At 37.0% G+C, this 26,516-nt stretch overlaps 1 protein-coding gene across 7 annotated transcripts in view; it reads right to left on the reverse strand.

The window, feature by feature from the left end:
* The window catches only part of LOC131436275 (mucin-2), a 486,638-nt gene that overhangs the window by 161,848 nt on the left and 298,274 nt on the right, over positions 1–26,516 (reverse strand). The window contains exons 1-2 of one of the 7 annotated variants that reach the window (XM_058604911.1): positions 7,629–7,755; positions 7,400–7,554 (exon numbers count right to left, since the gene is read on the reverse strand). The exons of 5 other annotated variants lie outside the window; for them this stretch is intronic. The gene's annotated coding sequence lies outside the window, so the exon portion shown is untranslated. One more of the 7 variants, XM_058604912.1, reaches the window with a different exon arrangement.

Genomic DNA, 26,516 nt, shown 5'->3' on the forward strand with positions numbered 1-26,516 from the left:
GGTCAAAAGTCTGCACTGACTTTCACTGATTTTTAAGAGCTAACGTATCTTCGAAGAAGTTTTACAAGACTTTATAACGCTTCTTTTGAAAGTGGCATCTTAATTTTTGCTAAGGGGATAGTACCAATTTCGAAGAAAAGTAATTTATTTCTTACCAAAACAATTCTTTTCTCTATCTAGTTTTGAGGAATAAAACATTTGAAGTATTTTTGCTGAAAATATAAATAATGTTAAGAAATAATTTTTTGAGATATATTCGCTTCATTTTAAAAACAGTTCTTTTGGATTTATCTACGTAGACCCTAATAAATCATTACAATATGTCACTTAGTCGCATTGCATTCGATCAATCAGGCCATTTTTTATTGAATGAAATTGTACCCAGAAAATACAGCAGAATTTTTATGAACTAGAGTAAAGGTCATCTCATATACGAAACCGATTAGTTAGAGTGAGATCTGTTGTCTCTATTGGATAGATTGACTTCAAGAGTAAAATGAAATGGGGAACATTCGCTTCAAGTTTTCGCATCACTATAATAGCAGTATTGAACAATTTCCGAACTACTTTTTATGCGGTATAGATTCTTAGAGCCCGAAGTAAAGTTTTTCTATTCGATTTTGTCACAATTCATTGATTAAAAGTCGAATAATCGGTAAAATAACATGGTGACTTTTCTGATTATTGGTACAGTAGGTGCTCTACCTATTGCTAAGTGACGAATGCAATTGATCAAAAAGTAGATATCGGTGTCAATTAGACTGTAGACTTATGGTGAAATCAATTAGACTGTAGACTTATGGAAAATCAGGGAGTAATATTTTTATTTAATTTGGCATTCAAAAATTATCTATATAAAATAATAGCAAAAAAATTAGAGGGTTGTATTCAAGACACGACCGAGCACAATAACATTAAAAATGGAACGTTTCTAGGGTCTTCATAATAAATACAAAAATAAAGATGATAATGATGACGATACACTAAACTAAAAACTTTTCCAATTGACTAATTACAAACTTGCTCTAGTTTAAGCGCTTAGATTGTTGGCGAATGATAAAATTTACAATTAGATTCTTTCTTGATAATAAATTCTATTCAATTTTGATCCCTTTCCACAATTTTTTACATTGTTAAGATTTTGAATAACGTCCTTTAACTAGAATTCTACTAGAACTAGAAAGCTCAATTTTAGATACAAACAACCTAAAGATTTAAACCTGAACAAATGAAACTGATTTATTTTATGATAACAATCTTCGAGAAACGTACAAACTCATTAATTTTATTTATTTTAGCGAAAAATGTTGTACCAGTAAACTCAGTAATAGTGTATTTTATTAATCATTTTTCAAAATCGTCGATAATCTTCGGAAAGTGTCGGTAAATAATATGGCAACAATACGAGGAAGAAAACTTGTGAAACAGTCCGCATAAAATATTTAGTTACTTACATTAATTTTCGCTTTGGCATATTAGGAATATACGGAATGGATACGCAACAAAATTCAGAAATTTTGTTCATATTGTAACTTGATGTTATTAACACATGAATGAACATTGTCATAGTGACAACGCGTGTAGCCATCAGACGCTTATTGTTTTGAAGCTAATAATGATTAAACTGAAACTGGCGGTTAACCAAATTCTACGAGGGTTGCTATTCAAACGATACATGTAAAATCGCAGGTAAACTTACCTTTAGTTTATCTTTGATACTATATGATATTGCATCTAATTATACTGTATATGTGAGCCTGTGGAACTCATTTATACTACCAAACCGAGGAGGCCGCTTTTAGATAAGTTTCAGAATTTAATTTTGAATCTTTTGAAGCTTTTAATTCCTGGCGGGACAACAACTTGTTCAGTCACATATAATGAAAAAGAAGTATCTATGATTATCATTATAACACAACTTTATACTGAATCCATTTTCGCGCCACCGTTTTGTTCGTATGGGAATGGAGATTTAAGTATGCAAACCGATCCGTTGACAAATTAAAACATTTTTAAGCTTACAATATTGAAGCTTTGGAATCATTTAAATAAGGAAAATCCATTAACAAATCATCGAGGAACAAGGGCTGCAAATTATATCCGAAAAATCTATCACCGATAATTCTAAACTGGTCTGATAGTTACCAGAAAACCAAAATAAAATACTCAATTCAAACCAATTTTTCAATGGTATGCAATTGAAATATTCAAATGACGTTATCTCATAAGTTTAAGTTAAATGTTTCCGAATCGATTGGTTGTTGAATTATATAAATCCATCAACAAATTACTGAGGTATGAGCATTCAAAATTATGACAGAAAAATGTTACGCGATTAGTTTTGCATGTTTTAAATTGACACCCCGCCTCGGGAAGCGAAGTGTAAGGCATTTTTAATGGCAAAATCTACCAACAATTTGCTAAATACATGGGATATTTTAAAAGAACCGATAACCACGCTGATTCGGTTCTTCAATAGCTAGATGATATATAAGATATTCAAGCGAACACGAAGCGGTGTTGTGCAGACAACAGAAAATTACACCAGCAAATAATGCAAAAGCGACAATCCAGCAAGTGAACGTATATACAATCCAGTCATCAGCTCACTGGACGAGCTACTTGTTTCATTCACAGTCAAACATCAACTAGGGAAAGAAATATTGTGCAGCATATATTTATAGATTTCCCTTCATACTACGCATAACGATACGGTGTTTTTTATGCATGACGCAAAGCCTCCTATGCCGAACAAAAAGTTGACGTCATTTTGTAAAACAGGGATTGGTGGATGAAAACATAGGTCACTTCTAACCAATTTTTCAATAGTATGCTATTGAAATACTGAAACTACGTCGTCATACATGTTTAAGTTAAAAGTTTCCGAATCGATTGGTTGTTAAATTATAACAATCCATTAACAAATGACCGAGTTATTAACGTTCAAAATTATGACACAAAAAGGTTACGCGACTATTTTTGAAACTTTTAATTGACACCCGGCCCCATATAGTGAAGAGTAAGGCATTTTTAATGCCAAAAAGTGTGCTGATGTTCTCTGGTGTGCGTGGGTCGATCTTAAAATGATTTTTTTTGTTCGAATGGTGACGTTAATGCGGAGGTTTTAGGCTATAGTACTTAAGGAAAATCCTTCGGGAAAGTAGAGAAAAACTGGAAAATTGATTCGTTTAGAATTGGAAATTTTCTATTCCATGCATGCTAGATCTCCAATGATTGTTTGGCGCCTATCGAGTTATGCAATGCTGCTGCCCGCTGGAGAGCAAAATATGAATACTAGATTATTAATAAAACCGTTTGGCGCCAAACGAGCTGATTTGTGCCAAAATTTCACTGAGCCTACTTGATTCACGTGTTTCCTTATTTTGAATCACATGTTCAATTAAGTAAGGGCGCCAAATGAACAGCATACAGGTGTCAATTTTCCGATATAAAAATTTGGGTTGAATGCCGTCAAGTCAAATTATAGAACGACTATAAGAAAAGAAAGTGATTAATGTTTTTTTATGATTCGTTGTTTCTAAAACTCCAGAGATTAAAATCCTCACTTCACGATAGATATAATCATAGCTGTCACAATGCGCCGAAATTTCATTCAGAGACACCAGGATTGAGGTGTGCTGCCACTTCGAATTAACACCGTTAACCCGAACACCAAAACTATTCGGTTCTCTACTTTTTGGAAAAATTCCATTCGAATTAGAAAGATGTTTTCTGTTTGTTATTCGGCTTAAATTTTTCATAAGCATTTCCCATGCTATACCTTTGAAGGATCCTTTGGACGAAATTTTGTGTAAATTTTTCTCGAAACGACCTCCAAATTTCGTCAATCGCTTGAACTTGCAAGTCCGGTTATTTATTTGAGTCCAAACGTCTTCAATTGGTCCAAACAAGATCCAAATTGTATCCATCCAGAGTACTTTGAAATTTCAAATTATTTGCGTTTGAGTAGCTATGAACAGTTTCGTCCAATGTACTCGAACCATCCCGTTTGCCTTCTGTTTTAAAATTACATCGATTGAACCGAGATTTGGGAACTCATCAACATGTTTTACCTATTCGAATGATTCACTTGCTCATAAACCGTCAAATTTGATTTTGTTGTATTTTGCTTGAATCATTTGGGATTTTTAAGAGCAGGAAAAAACATGCTTTAAAGTGCGAAGTGTATGTGTGTACCTAAATTGGGGAAAAATGTTGGAATCAAATCAAAAACAATTGTCTGATGATTCATTTTTACAGAACACTCTACCATTCTACTTCACTAATCTCGAGCAATCATGAGGGTAGTTCGATTATTCTAATTTAAGAGTATTCGAAATAATTTCCATCCAAAGATAATTTTTGAGCTGTGAGAAATTCACAGGGACAGCTACAGGTACAGAAATAAAAGGAACAAGTGCAGAAAGTACAAAACCAAGTACAGAAATGAGAGAAACAAGTATAGGAAGTACTGGCACAGTTTAGTGCAGAAAAAGGTACAGAATGAGCAGATGGTACAGATATAAGTACAAAAGTTACAGGACCAGATACAGAAAATACTGGAGCAGGTATAGAACGTACAGGAACAAATTCTGAAACAAGCACATAAAGTACAGGAAAACACACAAATTGCAGAAACAAGCACACAAAATACAAAATAAAGTGCAGACAATAGTGGAGTAAGTACAGAAAAACCTGTTTTTATCCACCTAGTGGTGTAATGATGCCTTTCTCATGTACAAAGAATATTGTGGTATTTTAATTGTACTTCCGGAACCGGATACTGGGAACCAGTATAGCCGGAATTGGTTTGTTTAGTTGCCAACTGATAATGACTATCGATTTGTGTAGTTTTGAGATCAGTTTAGAAAAATTTTCATGTTTTTTGTCTCGCCGGTTTAAGTGATGGTGTACAATATTGAATACACTTTACCCTATAATTCCGGAACCGGAAGTCGGATCCGGATGAAATTCAGGAATTCCGTATGGGACCGGAAGACCTTTCATTTGAATCTAAGTTTGTGGAAATTGTTCAAACCATCGTTGAGAAAAGTGAGTGAGATCCATTTTGGTATATATGACCAGTATTTCTGGTACTTCCGGAACCGGATACCGGGAACCAGGATAGCCGGAATCGGCTTGTTTAGTTGCCTACTGATAATGACTATCGATTTGTGTAGTTTTGAAACCAGTTTAGAAAAATTTTCACGTTTTTTGTTTCGCCGGTTTAAGTGACGGTGTACAATATTGAACACACTTTACCCTATAATTCCGGAACCGGAAGTCGGATCCGGATGAAATTCAGGAATTCCGTATGGGACCGGAAGACCTTTCATTTGAATCTAAGTTTATGGAAATCGGTCAAACCATCGTTGAGAAAAGTGAGTGAGATCCATTTTGGTATATATGACCACTATTTCTGGTACTTCCGGAACCGGATACCGGGAACCAGGATAGCCGGAATCGGTTTGTTTAGTTGCCTACTGATAATGACTATCGATTTGTGTAGTTTTGAAACCAGTTTAGAAAAATTTTCACGTTTTTTGTTTCGCCGGTTTAAGTGACGGTGTACAATATTGAACACACTTTACCCTATAATTCCGGAACCGGAAGTCGGATCCGGATGAAATTCAGGAATTCCGTATGGGACCGGAAGACCTTTCATTTGAATCTAAGTTTGTGGAAATCGGTCAAACCATCGTTGAGAAAAGTGAGTGAGATCCATTTTGGTATATATGACCACTATTTCTGGTACTTCCGGAACCGGATACCGGGAACTAGGATAGCCGGAATCGGTTTGTTTAGTTGCCGACTGATAATGACTATCGATTTGTGTAGTTTTGAGACCAGTTTAGAAAAATTTTCACGTTTTTTGCTTCGTCGGCTTAAGTGACGGTGTACAATATTGAACACACTTTACCCTATAATTCCGGAACCGGAAGTCGGATCCGGATGAAATGGGACCACGAGACCTTTCATTTGAATCCTAGTTTGTCAAAATCGGTTCAGCCATCTCCGAGAAAACCTAGTGAGATTATTTGACACATACACACACACACACATACATACACACACACACACACACACACACACACACACACACACACACACACACACACACACACACACACACACACACACACACACACACACACACACACACACACACACACACACACACACACACACACACACACACACACACACACACACACACACACACAGACATTGCTCAGCTCGATGAACTGAGTCGAATGGTATATGACACTTGGCCCTCCGGGCCAATTTTCACTAGTCGGTTTTTCAAGTGATTGCATAACCTTTCCATATGAGAAAGGCAAAAAAGTTAAAAGTTCAAAAGTTAATCGAAAATGTTGTCGAGACAACAATTTTGAATGGCAAATTAGAAGAAGAAAAAGTTTTCATTTCACGCATTCCAACGATGCCCACTGCTATGCCATTTCAATTTGAACGTCATTTTCTCATCCGTTAAACTTTTCTATTACAATCAATAATTGTTATGAGACTGTAGCGTGAATTTAGAGTTTTTTTCGGATGGCAAATTGTACGCTGCCAGTTTGCGTTCCGGCAAACCATCGGTTTTATATATTTTGTCCTGTTGTCCGCGATATAAAAAGGTTGGGGCCACTATCATAGAGCATTATAATGATGTTTTTCTTCAATAATCATTAAAATTGATAAGTAGTTTTGATTTTCTACATCTAATCTAATATTATTGCGCTACGAAGTGTGCAGGGGTCCGCTAGTATGATTATAATTGAATAGCTCTAAATTTAAATTTTCTGTAATATTCTAAAGAAATAAACCAAAATAGAGAATTAAAATAATAGATATAGAGTAATCAAAAATCCATAAATATACATCAGCGTTGCAGAATTTTTACATCAGGCTTATCGGAATGTTGTTGACTTCAAGCACATTCATTATTCGATATTACACAATTACAGACATCAAACATAGCATTAGTAATTGACGGTTCTAATTTCCTAAAATCTAAACATTAGCTTTAGAATCCTGCCTTATTACCGGTATCACTACATGTAATTACAAAGTGAGATCCTATTAATTTCGAAATGGTATTCCTTCCAAAACAAGAGCTCTCTGAATGAAAAATTTCATATACACATGCCTCAGGGTCCTTGTTTTTCTGCAAATTTTCATCTCATTGCCGGTTGCCCGTTTCATATTGGTAAGAAGGCCGAAGTTGCCCATTTCATTATTCACAGCACTTCGGGTTTATTGAATTAAAATATGCCCAATTATGGAAGGTCATTCTATTCGCTTTGAGAATATAAAGTAAATAAATTTAATAACGCCAACCCTTACTAAAATCGACCCGCCCCTATCCTATCCCTATAATAACAGCAGCTACACTTACCGGAAATTCCATCTCAAACAGTACTGACAGTATACTTGGCGTGAACTGAGTTTCCAGTTTTGGTTACAGCAAATCTTATCGTGATCGTGAAATTGGGCGCAATTGAACCGATTTGGAGTCTGACAAACAAAGTTAGCCGGAACGGTCGCATTAACCTAAAACAGATTGGAAGGACTGCGAGGCTAAAATTTTAATTGAAACTCATAAAATCAAGTGAACGACACTTTACTTTGCTGGGTTTCCCGAATCCCAATTAGAGGTTGACAGCCATCGTCGTTAATGTTTGGCAGCGAAGGGTTCGCCTGCTACGATTAGAAGTTGACCTGAGGCAAGCACATCGAGATCCTTCACAAATTACGTAAAAAAAATACTAAACGCATTACTCACTACGCTCGGTTTACCCTTTTTCGGAGAAGAAAAGGCAAAGTTTTATAATTAGTGTATGAATACAATGCTTTGCAACATTGTTAGCGTCTCGCTATTTACAGCGAAACGGAGCACGCGACACACCTCCCGGCGGTGCTAAAATTCTTCTCATGAAAACCACTGGCTTCCAGGACAGCACAACGTTTTCGAACCTGCTCGGGAATCAGACCGGATAAACAAATTCATATGAAGTTTGTCGGTATTTTCATACACCATGCGACCCCCTTTCCTACTTGAATGTTGATTGCACGTTTAGATCAGACAGATGTTAAAATAAGATTAAACCCTGGCTAATGCAACTCCCACTGCTCATCCCGCCGGACAAATGGAACACCAATTTCACCATGGCAGTACGAACGGTTTTGACCGACCAACCGGGATTGGAAAATGACTTCCATCGTCAACATTAGACTCGTCGTAAAGCTGATAAAATTCCTAACTTCTGGTGCAAATAATTATCTCAATCCCGGTACGGTACAGACCCGTAGAAGAAGTGGGGGCGTGGTGAACACTTTCCACCGAAGCAACTTTCGTTAATCGCTTTTCGGGGTTGTAATCTCACAAAACTAAAAAGGATCGAAGTGTGACACCATTGAATATAAGTATTTATTCGGTATACTCTGACAAATTTCCAACAAATTAAACATAAATTAACAAACAAAACGGGATTTAAGCAATCTGATGAATATGTACTTACTTGATTAACAGATTAAAATAAACCAGCTCTAAATAGGTAATGAATTCAATAAAAAATAACATAATGGGAAACGACGTTTCCTACTACTATCACGTCATCTCACAACAAAAATCAATACATGGCACAATACATGGCATAATTGTAGATATAACAAGCAAATAAACAATTGATGGAAATATAAAAAATTTAGTTATAATTAAATATCCAAGTATCTCAAGAACAGCTACTTTTAGAAGAAAGGAAATCATGAACTAATTTATTACCTTTATTCTATAGAATAAAATTCTACTGTTTAAATGATTATCTTTCAACGAGAACTTGAAATTTCGAATATATCTGTAAATTGTATTAGCTGTAACTTCTTCATTATTCAAAAGGCACGGATGGGATAGCCATCAATGTGTAGGTTTCAATAATAGCTTTAAGGTGAAATGTAGCGGAATGCGCAAATCGTGTTTTTGATCAATTATTCAAAAACTAGACTGATTTTCGAAAAACCAAAAGCACTTAAGTTTTCGAAATCAAATTTATCATAACTAAGTATTCTTAGAATTTTGAAATTTTGCTTTGCCGAGCAGTAATTGGTTTTTGGAATGTATAAACGGTAACTGTTCCGTTCCACGGGGATGATTTTAGAACTGAAAAGTAATGTTTGTAGCAGAATTTCACAAAGAATCTGAACATGCAACTCTAAATTATAAAATATTAGCTAAAACAACCGAAATTTGAAAAAGTTTACAAAAACTTTTGCGCATTTTTTTTATTGCTTGCGCGCTGCTGTTTCGTATTGAGGTGGTGTGAGAAATGCACGGTGGGCACGGTGGCATTATATCGTGACCAAAAATTACATATAAAATTATGACGCGAATTTATGCAGCACTGGGTTTTGTGTTGAAATAAAAACGAGTTGAATACAATAAAATGAGTATTGTAAAAAATTGTTTATTTTCTAAGTAACTGTCATTTATAATGCTAATAGTGTCCAATTCTGTTGAGTTCAATGCATTGATGTTGCTGAAGCAATAAAGCCTGGCTGTGTGATATCATATAAGAGGTATTATTTTAGATTGTAGCAATTTTTATAGCAAAACTATAACTTCATCATTGACAAGCTACTGAATGAAATACAAACCAAGTATTATCGTGATACAAACAATGTGATAAACATTGAAAAACAACAGGCATATACATGGTTAGCAAGTTGGTCAATACACATACATATACATTAGGGTGGGACAAAATATTGATTTCAGCTCCACTAAACTTTTCGCGTTCCTTTTGGGTCCCATAATCACAGTGCAAAATTCTAGCTCGATAGGAGAAACTATATTTTCGCGCCCGCGGTTCAAAGTTTGTATGGGATGTAGTATGGGAAAACTAACTTTTAACAAAAAAATCATCTGGAGGTCACCCTATATACTCAAAAAATCAGCGGGCATGTAATTTTTGTAGGAAATTTAATTAGGAAGAAAACCTTTGAAGACTGTAACATAATCCGACACCTGTAAAAAATGTTATTGAAGAAAAACCGACACAAGGTCCGAACGATGGCTCATTCCTTAATATATCTAGCACCACTGCTGCTAGTGGTGGTAATATGAGTTTGCTTTCTTTTATTATGCTACAACGGCTGATCTGAGTTGTTTGATGTCTTCACAATAGTTGCTCGGTGTAGTTTGAAGATTTTTTTAAACTTAAAAACCATGTTCCAAAACTCACTGTAAAGACACACAAAAAACTAACTTTTTTATTTGAAGAAATACAATTTTGAAGTCTTCCACAATATTGTTGATAAACTCAAATACTATAACTTTGTTGAAGACATAAACCATCTGCCTCATATGGTTTAGAAGATATGGACGATAGAAAAATAAGAAAAAGAAAAACTTGGAATCAATGTTTTTTTCATAGTATTAAATGAAAATGGGTGACCTCCAGATGATTTTTTTGTTAAAAGTTAGTTTTCCCATACTAAATCCCATACAAACGTTGAACCGCGGGCGCGAAAATATAGTTTCTCCTATCGAGCTAAAATTTTGCATAGTTTCTATGGGACCCAAAAGAAATACGAAAAGTTTGGTGGAGCGAGAAAATATTTTTTTCCCATTCAACCTTGTCCCACCCTAATATACATATACATATAATCTCATGTTAGTCATTCATAATTACTCATGATTTATAGCTCTAGTGTAAGAGTAATCACTAACAATAACGATTGAATTAGCATATATTCAAAGTGTGAAGGATTCAAAAATCCATTACGTCCAGTCTTTTTTACAAGCCAATATAACGAGAGGTAAACCCACTGTGCTCAATCATTGAAAAAAGTTCTTGTTTCTGTGTCCGTTTTTCTTGGTATGCTTTGTGCGACGTTTCGTTCAACTGAAGCGGATAAAATTTTGCGCGTATTTTACGACGCTACATTTCACCTTAAAATAAAAATTAAAACCACGCTTTTTTTATTTAGCTTTTTCGGATTATTTTGTAACTATTGAGAAGAAAAATCAAAAAATTGTTCAGTGTATATTTTTTTAGAGTGCCCTATCGATTCCGTACAACTTCTTCCTGAACGCCATTTTTGTACAATTAACGGTTTCCGAGTTACAACGATTTGAAAAAGGCAATTTTTGTGAAATGTTAAAATACATACGCCCTTTTTAAAAATCAGCCGTGAGTCGGATTGACCTCTCAATCGGTTCAAAACTTATGGTTTGCCATACTATAGCCATGTGCAAAGTTTCATCCAAACCGGAGAAGGTCGGGCCTGATGATCTACTAAGCATTTCTGGAATTGCTCCAAAGGAAAGAAAATAGGAAAGCAGATAGGGCATATTGGGCGCATGAAAAAAATCTGGAACGGGAAAAATCAGATTTTCATTGGTTTTCCTTTACCAATCGTCTCCTACAAAGTTTTTGAATCTATCTACGAACTTCACAAAATTCGATGGTGTAAAATTTATTGAGATTCGTTGAAAAACAGCTGAGCTATGACAGCTTGAAGTTACCGTTCCAACTATTTTTAGGCTTGGTATTTGGAGTGTTAAGCTATAAAGGCAAGCTACCAAAAATAAATAAGTGATCGGCGACGAAAAGATGAATGATAACTTTTATAATTGGATGATTTATAATTGGATTTTATTTTTGATTATTTTCCGTAGATGTTAGGAACAACAATGAAAAGTTTTGAGATTACTGAAAAAATTATGAGGCTTGCTCGTAGATCCGTAGGAAGGACAAAAATCCATAGATCTACGCATAAATCTGTAGAATTTTCATCGCTATCGCTTTGTTACACAGTAACAAAGTACCAATTTTTTTGTATTGGTAAATAATGGGTAAACGAGTATGTGAAAAAATTGGGTGATTTACTACCCAGTTTCAAATGAGGGAACGAATTGAAAATGAGTAGAAAATTACCCATTTTGTAATAGATTTGGAAATCAAACATGATGTATTTTTTGGATTGTTTAGAAAAAAAAACTGCTGGGCTGCCGGACTTACAGAAATCTGTCGGAGTGATATAGGTACGACCGACGACTCCTAATAATTCATAGGATATAACTGGTTATGACTTAAAGTAATCAATTTAGTGTATCTTTCAATCACAGGGGGGGTCATGGAAAAATTCATATAACTTGACAAGAATCGATACGTTTTAGAGACCATAGAAACATTTTGCATACCTTAGATATGACTATACGGAGGGTGGATGTAGCAAGTGCCTTTAAAAAGGGGAGTGTTTAAAAAGGCATAACTCCGAAACTACTGGAAGGATTTTCTCCAAACTTGGCACAGTCACTTCTTGCTCTTCTGAAAAGGTCATAAGAGTATTTTAATAGGAGAGGGAGCGTAGTAAGCGTTCTTAACAGGGGGGGTAATGAAAAAAAATATCTAATTTGACGAGAATCGATGCTTTTTAAGACCATAGAAACATTTTGCATATATTAGATATGATTATATGGGGGATGGATGTAGCAAGTGCCTTCAAAAAGGGGGGTGTAATGTTTGTAATGCAAAACTCCGCAATCACTGAACGGATTGCAATCAAACTTGGCACATGTACTGCTTGCTTTTTAGAGATGGGCGTAAGCGTTTTTTTATGGGGGGATGGAGCGTAGCAAGTGTCCTTAACAAAGGGGGTCATTATCTAATATGACGAGAATCGGTACTTTTTGAAGACCATAGATACATTTTGCACAACTTAGGATATTCGTGGGGGAGAGTGTATTAAGTGCCTTCAAAAAAGGGATTGTAATGTTTGTAACGGCATAACTCCGGAACTACTGCACGAATTGCTATAAAACTTGGCAGAGGCATTATTTGCTCTTCAGAAATAGATATAAAGGTATTTTTATAGAAGTGGAAGTGTAGCAAGTGTCATTGAAAGGTGGGGGGGGGGTCAATGACGAAATTTATATAATTTGAAGAGAATTGACATTTTGGCTAGAAGCAAGGGTTTTTGAAAATAAATGCTGATTTCCCATTTTTCGTAGAACAAGAGAGTGGCAAGAATTTCAAGGTCCTATTAGATAGTAACAGATCGGCTGAAAAGTTCGTATCGTTTCTATGAGAGAGCGCCACTAGAATTAAATCCATACCATTTTCAGTTAGTACCAACCTTCAACAGATACGTGTATAAATTTGACAGCTGTCTGATTATTAGTTTGTGAGATATTGCATTTTGAGTGAAGTTACTTATGTTAATGTGAAAAAAATGGAAAAAAAAGAACTTCGTGTGTTGATGAAACACTACTTTTTGATGAAAAAAGTGCCGCCGATACCAAAAAATGGCTTGATGAGTGTTATCCAGACTCTGCACCGGGCGAAGCAACAATTCGTAAGTGGTTTGCAAAATTTCGTACTGGTCATATGAGCACCGAAGACGATGAACGCAGTGGACGTCCAAAAGAGGCTGTTACCGATGAAAACGTGAAAAAAATCCACAAAATGATTTTCAATGACCGTAAAGTGAAGTTGATCGAGATAGCAGACACCCTAAAGATATCAAAGGAACGTGTTGGACATATTATTCACGAATATTTGGATATGAGAAAGCTTTGTGCAAAATGGGTGCCACGTGAGCTCACAATCGATCAAAAACAACAACGAATTGATGATTCTGAGCAGTGTTTGGAGCTGTTATATCGAAATAAAACCGATTTTTTTCGTCGATATATAACAATGAACGAAACATGGCTCCATCACTTCACTCCGGAGTCCAATCGACAGTCAGCTGAGTGGACTGCACGCGATGAACCGAACCCAAAGCGTGGAAAGACTCAACAATCGGCCGGTAAGGTTATGGCGTTTGTATTTTGGGATTCGCATGGTATAATTTTCATCGACTACCTTGAAAAGGGAAAAACCATCAACAGTGACTATTATATAGCGTTATTAGAGCGTTTGAAGGACGAAATTTAAAAAAAACGGCCTCATTTGAAGAAGAAAAAAGTTTTGTTTTATCAAGACAATGCACCGTGTCACAAGGCGATGAAAACCATGCTGAAATTGAACAAATTGGGCTTCGAATTACTCCCTCATCCACCGTATTCTCCAGATTTGGCCCCCAGTGACTTTTTCCTGTTCTCAGACCTCAAGAGAATGCTCGCTGGTAAAAAATTTAGAAGCAATGAAGAGGTAATCGCTGAAACTGAGGCCTATTTTGAGACAAAGGACAAATCGTACTACAAAAATGATATCGAAAAATTGGAAGATCTCTATAATCGCTGTATCGCCACTGATGGCAATTATGTTGAATAATAAAAACGAATTTTGGCAAAAATATGTGTGTTTGTATTAAACGATACGAACTTTTCAGCCGAACTGTTATTGCTGTTGTTAATTTGAATGCAACGCAATTTTCTTTAAATAATTTCAAAGAACTAAGTGAAAATGATCTTTATTTTATTATTTTTACGAACTGGTTAGTGCTAAACTCAGCAGTTCAATTTGAACCGCTGAGCAGACGTTAAGTTTCTGCTATTTACAGAACACTTTTTGTTTTGCAACGGAGTGCAATGTCTTTTCTGAAGTGCCGAACGAAAACGTGTTTTCGACTATTTCTGGCCGATGCAGGTTTGGTCATTTAGGGGTTAGCCAAACTTTGTGCTAGGGCACTAGCACACTAAGCAGTTCAATTTGAACTGCTCTGCACTGATGAATCAAAGACAAAACGTAAAAATAATAAAAACAGTTATGTGCCCTAGCCAGTGCTGTAAAACTTCATTCAATTCAATTGAAACTGAATGTGGAACACATTGACGATCTCTCGAATGCAGTAAACTTCACTCTCTGACACACACAATGTTTGCTGACGGCCCGAACGGGCAGCATTCAGTCATCAATCGTTTCTCTTCAATCGAGGCTCAGTTTAACCACCGTCAGTTGATCTTTTGAAGTAACAAAATATCTCTTTCAGTAGTGTGAGAGCGGCCTTCAAATGAGGTTCATGTAAACATTCCAATTGGTTCAAGATAATAGATGAAAGACAAACCAGATTGCTGAAATATCAATCACAGAATACACATAAATTAATTGTTTCCTCCTTCAGTTTTCATTTTTGATACTTTACTCCATTTATAATTCTATTCGTTCGAATTTGCTTACTACCAAGAGCGAAGGCAATGAAGGAGTTACACTACTTGGCACTTGAAACTGAGCAAGCAAACCTTCAAATGACTATCAACGATTATTCAACTGACGATGAATTCCGGGAGCTTCACTTGAAAATGGCAGCAAAAATCAAATGAATTAGTAGGGATATGCTGACGGTCAGCGGCCATAAATTTCATTTTCATCTTATATTATTCGATTGAAAATGAAATTTTACCGCACTGGCCCTAGCACCAAATTTGGCTAACCCCTAAATGATCTTTATCTGCCAATGACCGCAAGTGTATTTAAGTCTCAGCATAACTACGAAACAACTAAACGCATCGCCACCAAGTTAGGCACATGTACCAAAGGTGGGAAACGATATTTTTTTAGAAAGCACAGATGCTTTCTACACTACTTAGGGTATTCATGATGGATATCTGTAGTAAGTTCACTGACAAAAAGGAAGTTAAATCAAAATAGATTATAAAGTTATTTTGAGGCAGAAGGAGTGTAACAAGTGCCCCGAACATGGAAAATGTAAGGGAAAATTGATCGGGTTTTAAGAACAACTTGTACTTCTTCACGAGTACAACATATTTCTAGCAATTAATACCGTTTTCGTTTATTGATCAGAGCAGCCCGAAAGCTGACCCAGAGTCGCCCAAACAACGTTTGATATGTTTGTTATAGCAACCTGCGGTCGCTCTAGATCGGACTCCAATCGCGTAGTTTCGCTCTGAAAATTTTCTCGGGTCGCACCACGCATCCATGCAAGTTTGCTTATTTTTTCTTTTTTTCATGAGTTGTTGTTTAGGGCGCGTACCACGTGTTCGTTTTACTCGGAGTCAAAGTCGCCCGCGTCTAGGTTCAAAAACGAAAACGGTATGGGTGAGGTTTACAAAAATATTCACAAGAGGGAGGGGGCAAAGCAAAGCAAAGCAAAGTCCTGGCATTACATTCCTTTTGTGGAATTTGGCCTTTCTGTTTCAACAGACTTCGCAGCCGATTCTTAGTGTACAGAATCATTGCATGGCTAGTACTATGGATCCTACTGACACTATGAATCCTTCCAGGTCGGGGCTCGAACATACGACAACTGGCTTGTAAGACCAGCGCCCTATGCATTGAACCACCAACCCGGGCAAGGGAGGGGGCATTCTCAACATTGATCTGAATTGACGAGATCGTGGAAATAATGATGTCATAAAAATTTTTATAAAGAAGAGGGAGTAGCAAGTGTTTAACGCCATGAAAGACAAAGGTATTGTAGATCGAATGTGACAAGGAAGTATGGGTGTACGTTACAAGCACATATACATATGAAACTCGGAGATTACTAAGAAAGTATTTATAGAAAGAAAGGTGTTTTAATTGTTTCAAACAAAAAAGTTCAAATATAAAACTGACCCAATTTGTCGAGAACACCATGGGACACTGGTCGTGAGCAATCTGGACATGTACGGAGTATTGTTCAATCGGGCTGTCGTGTTTCACAACATTCAGAGTATTTCGATGGGCAGGACAGTTTCTAGAATCCTTTTTCGACCTTGCCTTCACGAAACATTTCCGAGCAACGCCGGGTATTTCAGCTAGTAATTATATAAATTGCTAGGCAAGGTTTGATGAATCTAACAGAATTTTTTTACATCGAGCATCACTTAACTACGCCTAATTTGTTCTTCACGTTGCTTTGCTATTATACACAAAAACCCGACTTACCGGATTTCCTTGAATATTGCGAAAACTAAGAACTGAAAATTTGTTAGGATCGCTAATGAATGGTTTACAATAATCATTTATAAATTTGGAACAAAAAATAAGACTTGAGTCATATTAAAAATTTTCTAAAAAATCACAATAATATTTGTTGCTAATGGATGGTTTTAATAAAAATGTTTTTTATTTTCTCAGACATGTTGAAATGATGGTTATTGCTATTGAATAGTTTTATAAAGTATATTATACTTAGTTCAAAGTTAGGTTATACCTTCTCCTTGAATGGATTGAAATATTTGGTTAATGTTACAATAAGTAGCAAATCATGTGAAACTTTCGATCTAATGAGAAATCAGATCCCTCAATTACAGAGATAAATGTCCTCACTAACTAACAGATTACCTACCGAATTAAAAATTGATGCTTTGATCAGCATTACCACACCTACACAAAACCATGCGCATCCCCTTCGCATCATAGATCTTCCGGTAGTTATATTCCTAGTTAATCACATACACCGCTAACAAAGCGTGAATAGTAACAAGGAATGCTGAAAAAAGCTCTCTTTTCCATTGCAGTAACTTTTTAATCTAAATTAAATTTCTGCCGGGTAAGGGACACATCCGAAGTGGTAGCCCCAATCAAAGCCTTTGGCAAACAAACGGTAAGAGTTTCCCACGCCGATACTCGATGATTCCTCGATGAAATTGAATTTGTAGATTTAAAGACATTGCAGTTGTTTGAAATATGCTGTTGTTATATATCATCGTCAGACGATGGATAGTTTGAAAATTATGGCAACTAATACTACCCATGTCGTAACCAGTTACCACGAATCTTTTTCAAAAAAATACCTTTCTAATCCCTCGTTCACCAAGCTTTGTGGAATCATGGATCATCATCATCACGGCAGCAACAAAACCTTGAATCCGCACAGTCTGCCGTCTTGCTGGAACAAATCGTTGAAAAAAATACTTCCCATCTGTCTTCGAATGGATGTGCTTCCTGTGCTGGCTGTCAGGATTCGTTTATCTTCCGACAACGAACAAAAACCGAAGGAAAAGTGTCATCTTATATTTCAATCCTCTGCCGGGGGTGCGCTATTTTTTATTATTTTTTTAGTTTAGCTGTTGGTGACTTATCTTCGGATTGTCGTTGTTCACTCGCCACCACCACGCTATTTCCGGTTTCAAACGGCGATAGTTGGACGTTAAAATTTATGATATTCTTGCCTTAGTTGCGGTCTTCGCAATTGAACCGTCAGGAATGTTACGATCTGACCTGATCCTGACAGCTGCTGCTGCTGCTAGAGGAGGTATGAATGTCGAGAAGGAACAAATTTCTCGACAGTAACGTAAATAAATAAGCGGCTTTTGACGTAAGCAGCTGGCAGCTTTCAGGGCGGAAATTGTGTTGTTGCCAGTTTCGCCGAATCGAGCTTTCACTAAAAATTGCAGCACCCTGGCTGGCGAACGAGGGACGACCGAAGTGATTCAGGATTCCGCCGAGGATGCAATAATGATGATGGAAAACATGAATCAACAGGCGGCGCTCCCCGCAGTGAAAGAAGAGACGGAGAAAATTGTTTCAAATTGTGGCATTTTATTGTTATCGTTTCCCGACACTGGATCACAGTAAGCTGTCCGCAGCGACAGACTGGGGAATGACTTTCCGGAAAAATTGCACCGAAATGTTATGTCGTAAATTTCCTTCCGCTGCTGGTCCTGGCTGGTTTCTGCACTATCATTGATGAGATTTTTTTATATATTGCTAATTTATTTCATCGTTTCTAGATCGATTCATTGCTCTTCGACTGAGCTGGACTTTGATTTACTATTCATACCCGGACTTTTGGACGTTCTTACGGTAGCTTCCATTGATGGGACAATTCATCACAAAAGACAGTTTTCCTATTAACAAAAAAAGCAATTTAACGCTAAAAGCCGGTCTAACATGACACAACGTCTACTGATCAATTAGGGTTCTGATTTTCGGAATGTTCAATTATTGGCAAACTCCCCCAAATGACTGAGTTATTAACGTTCAAAATTATGACGAAAACCCTTCTTAATCCACCTAGTGGTGTGATAATGCCTTTCTCTTCTTTCATAACAGTCTCATGAAAATATGTTTCATACTTTTATTAAATAATTTTGGATACTAATTTTGACACCAGTTGATTCAGATTGATTCGAGTAGTTAACAAAAGCATACTTCAGTGTTTATGTCACACAGTCAGCATCATTTTTCCAAACTATTGCTTGACATTTGCGTTGCCTATTTGTATGAGAACAGTGATGCTAATCTAAATAAAGCCTTCTTAGTCCACTTAGTGAAATTTTCATATATCTTGAAAAATCACCATAGGGGGAGTACATGAAATTTTCGAAATCGAAAAAAAATTTTTGATGCCAAAAGGCTTAGAATTGCGTGAAACGTCGAGATTTAGTGTCATCTCGAAAAAAAATTTTTTTGAAAAAATCGACTTTTTGGGACTTAGAAAAAATATGAAAATTTTTCTAAGTCTCAGAAAGTTGATTTTTTCAAAAAAATTTTTTTTTAGATGACACTGTTTTATGCAGTTTTAAGAGTTTTGGCATCAAAAAAAATTTTCGATTTTGGAAATTTCATGTACTCCCCCTATGGTGATTTTTCAAGATCGAAAATTGTCAAACCTTTAACACCGGGCAGCACCCCTTACGCATGTTCGATTTAGCTCAAATTTTGCATGAAGGCTTTTCTCGAGGTGCTTAAACTTTTGAGCACTAGAGCTTAACGAAAATAGAGGTGATCCCAAAATTTTGGCACCCTTATATATATAAGAGCGGTAAAAATCAACGTGTTTTGTCGGTTACGTTACTTATACCATCATATATCTGGAACCAAAAGTCACAACCATTTGATCTTCGAACTTGATCAACGGCCCGACAGTAGCTTTCAAACGAGCCCAAGTTTGCAAGTTTGTTAAAATCGGTTCAGCCATCTCTGAGAAATTTGAGCGCGTTCAAATACAACGCTTTTTGTCGGTTACGTCACTTATACAATCATATCTCCGGAACCAAAAGTCACAGCCATTTGATCTTCGAACTTGATCAATGGCCCGACAGTAGCTTTCAAACGAGCCCAAGTTTGTTCAAATCGGTTCAGCCATCTCTGAGAAAATTGAGCGCGTTCAAATATCTTCGAAAAGTGCACATACATACACACACACACACATACACACACACACACACACACACACACACACACACACACACACACACACACACACACACACACACACACACACACACACACACACACACACACACACACACACAGACAATTTCCGATCTCGACGAACTGAGTCGAATGGTATATAACACTATGGGTCTCCGAGGCTCCGTTCGAAAGTCGGTTTTTCCAGCAATTCTAATACCTTTCTATAGAGAAAGGCAAAGAGGTTACTCGGCTATTTTTGAAACTTTTAATTGTCCCCCGGCCCCGTATAGTGAAGAGTAAGGCATTTTTAATGCAAAAAACCCTTCTTAATCCACCTAGTGGTGTGATAATGCCTTTCTCTTCTTTCATAACCGTCTCATGAAAATATGTTTCATACTTTTATTAAATAATTTTGGATACTAATTTTGTCACCAATTGATTCAGATTGATTCGAGTAGTTCACAAAAGCATGCTTCAGTGTTTATGTCACACAGTCAGCATCATTTTTCCAAACTAGTGCTTGACATTTGCGATGCCTATTTGTATGAGAACAGTGATGATCTAAAAAAAAACAGCCTTCTTAGTCCACTTAGTGAAATTTTCATATATCTTGAAAAATCACCATAGGGGGGAGTACATGAAATTTTCGAAATCGAAAAAAAAATTTTGATGCCAAAAGGCTTAGAATTGCATGAAACGTCGAGATTTAGTGTCATCTCTAAAAAATTTTTTTTTGAAAAAATCGACTTTTTGGGACTTAGAAAAAATATGAAAATTTCCCAGAAAGTTGATTTTTTCAAAAAATTTTTTTTTTGAGATGACACAAAATTTCGATGTTTTATGCAGTTTTAAGAGTTTTGGCATCAAAAAAAATTTTTGATATTGGAAATTTCATGTACTCCCCCCTATGGTGCTTTTTCAAGATCGAAAATTGCCAAACCTTTACCACCGGGCAGCACCCCTTAAGCATGTCCGATTTAGGTCAAATTTTGCATGAAGACTTTTTTCGAGGTGCTTAAACTTTTGAGCACTAGAACTTTACGAAAATAGAGTTGATCCCAAAATTTTGGCACCCTTATATATATAAGAGCGGTAAAAATCAACGTGTTTTGTCGGTTACGTCACTTATATCATCATATATCTGGAACCAAAAGTCACAACCATTTGATCTTCGAACTTGATCAACGGCCCGACAGTAGCTTTCAAACGAGCCCAAGTTTGTTAAAATCGGATCAGCCATCTCTGAGAAAATTGAGCGCGTTCAAATAGCACGATTTTTGTCGGTTACGTCACTTATACAATCATATCTCCGGAACCAAAAGTCACAGCCATTTGATCTTCGAACTTGATCAATGGCCCGACAGTAGCTTTCAAACGAGCCCAAGTTTGTTAAAATCGGTTCAGCCATCTCTGAGAAAATTGAGCGCGTTCAAATAGCACGATTTTTGTCGGTTACGTCACTTATACAATCATATCTCCGGAACCAAAAGTCACAGCCATTTGATCTTCGAACTTGATCAATGGCCCGACAGTAGCTTTCAAACGAGCCCAAGTTTGTTAAAATCGGCTCAGCCATTTCTGAGAAAATTGAGCGCGTTCAAATACAACGCTTTTTGTCGGTTACGTTTCTTATACCATCATATCTCCGGAACCAAAAGTCACAGCTATTTGGTCTTCGAACTTGATCAATGGCCCAACAGTAGCTTTCAAACGAGTCCAAGTTTGTTAAAATCGGTTCAGCCATCTCTGAGAAAATTGAGCGCGTTCAAATACAACGCTTTTTGTCGGTTACGTCACTTATACAATCATATCTCCGGAACCAAAACTAACAGTCATTTAATCTTCGAACTTGATCAATGGCTCGACTGTAGCTTTTAAACGAGTCCAAGTTTGTTAAAATCGGTTCAGCCATCTCTGAGAAAATTAAGCGCGTTCAAATACAACGCTTTTTGTCGGTTACGTCACTTATACAATCATATCTCCGGAACCAAAAGTCACAGCCATTTGATCTTCGAACTTCATCAATGGCCCGATAGTAGCTTTCAAACGAGTCCAAGTTTGTTAAAATCGGCTCAGCCATCTCTGAGAAAATTGAGCGCGTTCAAATACAACGCTTTTTGTCGGTTACGTCACTTATACAATCATATCTCCGAAACCAAAACTCACAGTCATTTGATCTTCGAACTTGATCAATGGCCCGACTGTAGCTTTTAAACGAGTCCAAGTTTGTTAAAATCGGTTCAGCCATCTCTGAGAAAATTAAGCGCGTTCAAATACAACGCTTTTTGTCGGTTACGTCACTTATACAATCATATCTCCGGAACCAAAAGTCACAGCCATTTGTTCTTCGAACTTGATCAATGGCCCGACAGTAGCTTTAAAACGAGTCCAAGTTTGTTAAAATCGGTTCAGCCATCTCTGAGAAAATTGAGCGCGTTCTAATATCTTCGAAAAATGCACACACATACACACACACACACACACACACACACACATACATACACACATTTTGGTATATAACACTATGGGTATCCGAGGCTCCGTTCGAAACTCGGTTTTTCCAGCAATTCTAATACCTTTCTATAAAGAAAGGCAAAAATGAACAAAGAGAAACTATACTTTATGTTTCGTGTTCGACTCGTCACTACATAACAGTTTATGTTGAACTGTCATTTAACCTAGCAGTTCTACATAAATCACTGAATATTAACAAAAATACTATCCGGAAACTGAGCGAAGAAATAATTTTCAACCGCATTAAGCTGTAAAAGTTTGAAGAAATATCTCGTATGGCAAGCCATCTGTTCCTGTAGCTTGTAGAGTGATATAACCATCGCATGGCTCAACATGATTTTCGCTTTGACCGGTTTTACACCATGACACCCATCGTGATCAATTAGTTATAGCCTGTTCGTACTATACCGGGACTATCCGGGACGTTTTTTTTTCCTCATCGGCGATGACTGAGCTGCTGGCGTGTGTATGTATTAGAATCCCGAATCCGGGATAAAATCCATTTGGTTGCCACCGATATTCCTCGCCGAGTTTTTTTCCAGCGCCGACTGTGGAGAAATTTATAGACTAAGTGAATTGTGTTCAGTTAAAAATTAGAAAGTGTCTTTGGACATCTCCCAGTAGCAATAGTGTTAAACGTCTTCAATTTTCGATCCGTTTGGCTTTTCCTGTTACCATCCATAAAGCTCAAACGCTATCATAAGTATTTTTTATATGAATTTAGAGTATCCAGTTTCTTTTGGATAATTGCATGTTGCCTGATCGCGTGTAGTCAAACCATAAGTTTTATATATTTTTACAGAAAATATAAAAATAGAAAAATGATCTAATATTATGGCACTACGAACTGTGCAGGGTTCCGCTGGTTAATTAAAAATAAACGCATAGTTTCTAATCATTAAAAAATGTGAAAAAATCACCGAAACTGTCGGATATTGAAATAACAAGGCCGTTTTTGCAGTTTTATCAGACTGATAAACTAAAACTCGCAACTAACAAATTCATAGTCACAGTCGTTAAACTCCAATACTTACTGCAAAAAAGATAGAACATCCCATTAGATAAATTTTACACGGTACATATGTCATTAGAAAGATACTTTCGATGATGCTTCCAACCGAAACACTTCAACAGCGATTGGATCTCTCAAAATTCTAGATGACAAAATCCAACAGGGATCCTCTCTGGCAGCCGACGAAAATAGCTCCCAACAATCATCATGAAAACCAATCCTTCAATTCTATCGTCAATCAAATTGGTATTCAAACGACCGCTGGCCGTGATACGACCGAAACGCAATTCAGGACCTCGTCGCTTCAATTACATGTCACTTCCAATTCGAGCGAATTCTAGCATCGGCGGCTCTGTGTAAACAAGTCTCGTTGCGGCCGTCAGCCCAGCCGGCACCTCCTATCCATGCCTCAGCCTCAGTTGTGGTCTTTCCGCGAAGCGAGTTGCTAATGAAATTGACTCAAAACCGAACCGGAGCGGATTGGATTCTTCCCGGATGCCAAACCGCACCGACCGATCGGCAGGAAATTGATTGAATTTCGGTAAATTTCGATTCCAATCAAAATGCAAATGATATTACTGTTGCCGTGTTGCCAAACATATGCCAGTACGAGAGTGTGCATGTGTGTGAATTGGTGGTTGGTGGAACATTTTCCATTACGTTAGCGACTGCGAAATGATATCAGACTTTGCGAATATCCTGTGACTGCAGCCACTCATCGTGATATGTGATCTCCGGTGCATTGAGCTGTGATTTGAGATTGAACCGTCAATTTTGAATTTCGCAAATGAATTATAATTATTATTTTTTTCGTTAGCTTTAAAATTTGATCGTTTTACAGCACACTGCACACATGCCAGTCAAGATGCTACATAGGAGAACTTTTTCTTGCTAATTTTAAAATCCAGAACGGAAGCACCAGGGAACAGTCCGAACGTGAAAATTCTACCGCGGTTCTTTCGGTTCCGGAAGACATACGTACATATCACTCACATCTATTCCATGCAATTACCACCTCCAAAAGTGGACGCCGCCAAGTGGAGCAGCAGCTCGCACTTCAAAACTATGGAGAACAAAATAAAATGGAAACTTCAACCGACTATCAGACCTGTTGAAAAAAGTTGACACGAAATGCACTTCAATGGCGGCTAATGACACGCTTGAAAAGTGGTGTTGTTAGCCAGCGATAACTCGTCACAATTTTGCACTTGTTGTATTGAATTGGATGGCCGGTCAAACTAATTCGAGTGACCGGCACTGTATACTCCGACAGAAGGGAACATTTACTTAATTTTCGGGTCGAAAATAGAAAAAAATCGATAAAATTTTCAACAGAAATTAACACTATTTGTGTCAGCTATGGACAGCGCCCACCTTTTCCTCATCCGTAGCAAATATGTTATTGGTTTGCTTTAAAATAAAATGAACTCCTTTTTATTCCGCTGTAAAATCTTTACTATTTCGCAACTCTGATCTAAACGAGACTTAGAACTGATACACTGATGAAGGTTGCAAATAGCACACCGAAATACTAACATCCGTGTCTGTTACTATCTCGTGACATTAGTGGAGAAACGGTAAAGATTTAATAGCGAAATTTATTAGAATTCATTTTATTTTAAAACTATATAATTCATTCCAAGCAGTAGCTGTAATGATATCGAAAATCTGCCTCAATTTAATCGAGCAGTAAATGTTCAAAACCTGACCACTGTTTGCACAGTTTTATACAGAAAACAAAGTCAAAAAATATTTTTCCTCAGTAGAATTTCAATACTCAATCGAATCTCTCTCATTTGTCATTCAGTATTCTCATTCTCACTTCGCTACCGACACAGCATTTGACAACATTGCCCATCTTTTCGATTTGTTACATCTATTCAAATTTATTTTTATCTAACTTTTATTTATTGTTCTCTTTACAACAATAAAATGTTTTTATAGTTTGATGTTTATGGTGAGAAAGGCGTCATTACACAGCTAGATTTTTATAATGTTCCATGCTTTGAACCCTTGAAACTATGGGTAATAGGAGAACAACAACTGTAGCAATATTATCATCGGACTAAACTAGGCTAATCGTGGTGTTTGTAAACACTTTGCGCCGAATCCAATAATTACATAATTACAGAATAATTTGAAATATAATAACTTCTTTGTGCTATTGTTTCCTAGAAACTACAATTGCCTATGATCCTTCAAATTAATTTTCATATTCCATTCTGATGCCACACTAAACTACGACTGCAACCACCAAACCGTTCCGGGACTCGTTGCACAGTGACATTAATGGGTTTTATTAATGACAGCTGCAGCTGTAGGAGCTCGATTTTTCCACGTTCTCCATCGGAACAGTAAAACAAGAAGTGGCAGCAAACACTGAGCCCCGACGGTGTCACTTACCGCTAAGCAAACAGGTAAACTACAGAACATGACATGTGCCGAGCTGGGAGATCCCTTCGGGGGCTTTCCTGGTCCTGTTAGTGGCACTAGGCAATACCAGCGTGACTGTTCCATTTCCGCTGTCACGCAGTTTCTTCATGTGTACGATTACGTTTGCTTGTACATAACTTGGAATGTGGTTTGTCACTCCGGTGGGTAACTTGACACGGCTGGGGTCAGCTTCGGTTACTAATGGCACTTCTAGTCTCCGAGCTCCAAAACAAAAACAATGGGAACTGCAGAGTGGGTTGAAAAGAGGTATCAATTCGAGCAGTTTTGTGACGCTTACAAAAGTTTCTGTAACTCGGGAGCATGCATGAAATATTTTTTCCTCAGAACCGAACTTTGGTGTAATAGAGTTGCATCTCTCGCCAGGCAGCAGTACCAGAAGCAAAAGACGTACTAGGCTACTGATTGTATTGTATTATTCGCCTTAATTACCGTATGATTTAAAATGCGAAGAGCATGCGCATAGTTCGGTCTAAGTGAGCTATTTCGGTTCTTGGCAACAA

This window comes from Malaya genurostris, chromosome 3 (genome assembly GCF_030247185.1).
Source record: "Malaya genurostris strain Urasoe2022 chromosome 3, Malgen_1.1, whole genome shotgun sequence".
Taxonomy (NCBI): Eukaryota; Metazoa; Arthropoda; class Insecta; order Diptera; family Culicidae; genus Malaya; species Malaya genurostris.